This window comes from Haliotis rubra, unplaced genomic scaffold, assembly GCF_003918875.1.
Source record: "Haliotis rubra isolate DU_JTF1 unplaced genomic scaffold, ASM391887v1 Scf1, whole genome shotgun sequence".
NCBI lineage: Eukaryota > Metazoa > Mollusca > Gastropoda > Lepetellida > Haliotidae > Haliotis > Haliotis rubra.
The window spans coordinates 3,163,947-3,169,946 of record NW_025764891.1 but is presented as its reverse complement, the minus strand read 5'-3'; positions in this window follow the sequence as shown (position 1 = coordinate 3,169,946).

Below are 6,000 nucleotides of genomic sequence, written 5' to 3'. Positions count from 1 at the left end.
AGGTCATTCCAGAAGGTCATTGTGGACAACTAATTTACAGACGTCAGGTCATTCCAGAAGGTCATTGTGGGCAACTAATTTACAGACAACGTCAGGTCATTCCAGAAGGTCATTGTGGGCAACTAATTTACAGACAACGTCAGGTCATTCCAGAAGGTCATCGTGGGCATCTAATTTACAGACGTCAGGTCATTCCAGAAGGTCATTGTGGACAACTAATTTACAGACAACGTCAGGTCATTCCAGAAGGTCATTGTGGGCAACTAATTTACAGACAACGTCAGGTCATTCCAGAAGGTCATTGTGGGCAACTAATTTACAGACAACGTCAGGTCATTCCAGAGGCCTTCGAGGGCAACTAATTTACAGGCTACGTAAGGTCATTCCAGAAGGTCATCGTGAGCTACTAATGTACAGGCTGCATGGGGTCATTCCAGAAGGTCATTGTGGGCTACCAATTTACAGACAACGTCAGGTCATTCCAGAAGGTCATTGTGGGCTACCAATTTACAGACAACGTCAGGTCATTCCAGAAGGTCATTGTGGGCAACTAATTTACAGACGTCAGGTCATTCCAGAGGCCTTCGAGGGCTACTAATTTACAGGCTACGTAAGGTCATTCCAGAAGGTCATAGCGGGTTACTATTTACAGGCTATGTAAGGTCATTCCAGACGGTCTTCGAAGTCGGTTAATTTACAGGTTATGTCAGGTCATAGCAGAAGGTCATAGTGGACTACTAATCTACAGGCTGCATAAGGTCATTCCAGAAGGTCATCTTTGGCTACTAGTTTACAGGTTATGTCAGGTCATTACAGAAGGTCATCGTGGGCTACTAGTTTACAGGTTATGTCAGGTCGTTACAGAAGGTCATCGTGGGCTAATTACATATAGGCTTCGAAAGATCTTTCCAGAAGGCCATTCTCGCTCATGTATAGACAGAGTCATTAAAGAAAATGCATTAATTTTACAAATTTCACATTTTTAAAGGATGACTAGTATGTTGGGAACATACATTTCCTGGAGTCTTTAAGATGAAATCAATCATGAATTGGAACGAGCTTGTAGTGCTTATGAAATGTATATTTTAATGACACAGACAAAGTCAACCTTGGGAAAAATATTTTTGATGCAAACAAGTGTTCCAAACATGTTTTTGTTCGATTATGAGAAAACATGTTCGATTGCTTGGTCGTTTAGTCACTGCGACCAATCTTCGATTATTTCAGTTAATCGGATAAATTAATATACTACTGTATATACAACTGTACCATCAAACAGCTTCTTGATTCAGGGGATACACTATACACAGTACTATACCACACACGACTGTTTGATTTAATACATTTGTGGTCCAGATATAAATACACAGGTAGGAATGACGGACCCCTGACCTATATACATATTCCCAGGTTTATTTAATTCATAATCAATGAATACACACAGTCCTCTCTATATGCTGATCAATACATCTAACGGACTTTCAATAATATTCTTGAATACATGAACCTAACTGAAACTATTACAGGTATTGACCAGTTGGTCGTTAGCATTTGATATAATACCTTGCATTTGGTTCTATACTGGACAAAAATAGTTAGGGATATATATTTTGAAATTATGAATAATGATCTATTTATTCATTGACACACTGATAAAATATCAATCATGAAAATACCAATATCCCTAACTTATTTTGTCCAGTATATTATAAGCTGCACATGCATTCACGAAGTCCTTAACACCGGGTGTTGGCTCGCGTTGGTTATTACCCTGATAAAAAGAGAAAAAACCCAACAACTGTATATAGAGGATGAGGCGTGACAATAACACCCCTGATAGACCCTCAGCCCAACCCACCCCGTCCCCAAGAAATGCATTATATGTATTATAGTGGTAATATCAACATACTGTACATCAACATCTTCAATTGTATAAATTTAAATACCCTTCGTGTATATATGTCTCCTTGTTGCAGATGTGTATCATTTGATTGATAACGGTGTTAGGATCTACACCGAAACGTCGCATATTTGCAATAGAGAAGTTCTCTCTCCATAAAAAGTGTTCCTCTTCGTGCCAGCCTCTAAATGCCACTTAAGGAAGAAAATAAATGCAAAGTTAAAAGTTGAGGGATATGTTGTTCTTACACGAGCTACACGTGTTTTGTATGAGTGACAGTTACCCCTTTCGAAGTTGTTCTTTGACTTGCTAGATTATGAGCTTATGGTATGGCTACCGAATGACTAAAACTACCTTTACTCAAGATGGATAAATATTTATCTTTCTTATCTATATTCCACTGATCATTACATGTATGTGGCTTACCCTTTCAGCGATTCTAAGAAGAGGATGCTTTAAAAAAAAATTAATTTTCTAAACTTTTAAGAGATATCAGTTTCTAATAATTATTGTATGATGAACACATAGGGAGCACATTACAACCTGTATTGAAGTATGACAGTAGATGTTAACACCACCAGTCTTGAAGGACGAGCTTGTCGTAAGAGGCGACTAACGGGATCGGGTGGTCAGGCTCGCTGGCTTGGTTGACACATGTCATCGGTTCCCAATTGCGCAGGTCGATGCTCATGCTGTTGATCACTAGATTGTCTGGTCAGGACTTGATTATTTACAGGCCGTCGCCATATAGCTTGAATATTGCTGAGTGCGGCTTAAACCTAAACTCACTCACTCACTTGAAGGACGAAAGGGGTTGACGTTTTTTCAACATTCATTCTCTCCTAGCGAGCCGGTTTGAGGGTGTCTGTCCCACTCCTGTGGCAGCGCCTAACCAAGTACATCCTGTGACGTCAAAGGACACGCTTCTCTATCATATCCCAGACGTGTTCAGTGGGGTCAATGGAAGTGCAAGGGTTGGCGTCTGAATGCTAAAACACAGACTCAAATGCCTTGTAAACGGGATAACATTCAATATGTTACTGTCCAGTAACCATTCCTTGAACAATATGGAGTAATGTTTTCTCGTCATTGACACTAGGTCATTCTCACTATCCCCCTCCTTACTCCCCGGCTTGACTACGTATTCACACCCCGTGGACCTTGTCTGTGGAACAACCACTCACCTCCTCCTTCCCTCACTAACCCAGTCCTCCACTAACTCACTCCGTATGACTCTGATGACACATTTTGTACCAAGCAATGCATCATACTACGTCACAATTAACTGGGCGACAACTATTTTGGCAACCAGAGTGCATCGATGTAAAATAAACACTGTGTATGTGACTACTATGTTGTCTCTACGTGTGAACCAACCTTCTGTTCGCTTTAGTACAGATAGGTTCTTTCCCTCATGTGTCAGGCATGATAACTGAAGGACACCGGACAACGGGCACCGGATTCCAGACAACGGACACCGGACACCGGATACCAGACACCGGATAACGGGCACCAGACACCGGATAACGGACGCCGGACACCGGACACCGGACACCGGACACCAACACATTGATAGGTTCTAGCTTCTACAGATGTTGACATTTACTGTAAATGCATCCATCAGATGAAAACAATAAGACCTATATATCAAACACGGATAAATGTTTTTTGTAACGAAAATGAAAAGTGAAAGAACTGGTGCCTTTTAGATTATGTCTCTTTAACCGTCACTGACATGCTTTAACCAAGACAAGCCGATCTCGTACGTCAACTCTCAGGATATGCATGGGTAGCTGAAGATCAATTCGAACCCGGATGTTAACAGGTATTCTCATCGGTCATGATGCCCTGGACTGTCTAGCGCCTGACTGGAGATGGCAAATGGATATAGCTCGACTTTATATACCCCGAAGTAGATCTATGAATAACTAATATAGAATTCAGAACGAAGTACAAATACCTATTTGGTTTCAAAAAGTGATAATCTCGGTGAGAGATCGTTATCTTTTATGAATGAAAAATACGTTCCAGCGTGACCTTAGTGAGGTCAGGATTATCCAATAAAAGAGGTCAACCTTGGACACATATGTGACCTAGTACCTCACTACCTATTTCATTACCAGGTGTATGCAAACATGTTCAAATTAATGCTGAATCCAACGCTTACTTCTTACTTTATTGTATCTGAATCACGAATCAGTCAGAGTTGTCAATACGCGATATACCTCATGTATTTCATGAAACGCATAACAGCAAATGAAGCATATCCATAGTCATAAGAGTGAGTGAGTGAGTGAGTTAGGTTTTACGCCTCTTTTAGCAATATTCTAGTAATATCCCGGCGGGGGACACCAGAAATGGGCTTCACACGTTGTACACAAGCGAGACGAGCGAACACTTTATCCACTTGGCTATCTCACCGCCCCCATAGCCAAAAGAAAAACGCTGAGTCCAAAGTACGATTCCGACCATATCACGAGTTTATGAATCACATGACACCAGGTGTTCGCGAATCATGTCTAAATCATTGAAAGCAACAATTCCGTTTTAACAAGCAACCAATGTTACCAATCCCCTCACGTTTTCAGCTGCCATAGCTACGCTTCTGAATAATTGCCGTGCTGGAGCCTCGAGTGCCACACGAATGTGTAAGCATAAATTACACCACTTAGCATAACAATTGGAACACATTATCACGGCTGTTCTGAAAATAAAGGAAGTATTTTAGTATCGGGTCACCCGATTGGTTATTTCCTGATAATGTCAACTTCTAAGTAAAGCTGAATATCACAAAACGCTTGTATTTTTCGAAAAATGTGTATAGCTGGAAAACGCTCCACCATGACTCTCCATCTATATATAACTACGTGTGTTGAATATACACAGTAGGTAGACTTTATGGTCATTCTATCTGACTGGAGGTAAACCTTTAATGTACATTTCAAGGGAGTTACATTGATTAACATCTCTTCTCTAAAACGAACATATTTTAAAGAAAAAATGGTTCATAAATTGTAATAATGAAATATAATGAAAAGGAGTCCAGAGACTTTCTTCATTCTTGAAACTGTGGTAATCTATACTTGCCGCATATTTTAGACTTGCATGGGCTTTCTTGGATATGTTTGTTTAAGGTTCTGTATGACAGACTTGGGGATTACTTATTTAGCACCTTTGAAAATACATGAGAATGTTTCAATACATGTGTTTTTCATGGTTTGTGGAGACTAGATAATCTAGTTTGCTGGGCAAACGGATGTATACACTTAAAAACTGGACTTGATCAAAATTTATGAACATGATCAAAATGCTACTAGGCAGAAAACTGTTGCCAAAATATGAATATTGGAATATTGCTGAAGGAAGCCTTAAACAATGAACAGACTAACAAACAAATAAATCATTAGGAATACATACTGACAAAACTGAAATGAAAGGTAATATTAGTTTTGTTCAATATATGTTTAATTCAGGGTGAAGTGAAATGGGATTCATGGTTATTACATACATACATACATACATACATACATACATACATACATACATACATACATACATACATACATACATACATACATACATACATACATACATACATACATACATACATACATACATACATTTCAATAGTTTCATATTTTAAGCACCACTGATAACAAGGGTTAATAGTGAAAACTGTTCATATTATTTAATAGATAACTTGATCAGTTCAGTTTACAGGTAGGCATACATCTTGCATACTCACCTGTGTGGGGCTTACAAAAAGGTGAAAGGAAAACGACATCGGTTGCCAATGGCAACGAAATGAATTCACGTTATGTCACGCAAACGAGAAAGTAGTCCCTTTTGAGGTAGAGGATTGTTATACAAACCTGATCACTGTTGAAACTGTCAATTAACTGTGCTCTGAATTCTTAAACATTTGGCAGTGTTAAGTAAACAGACCGATGTTTACCCATTTATTCCCCCCTGTCTACGATAAGTTCCGGGACGTCTCCAGCTTGGACGAGGACTAGATGTGATGTTTTGTTGCATATTACTGCACGATTTCTATTGTGACAACGGTCTGGTATATCCGCTCAAGCCCATCAGTAGCATCG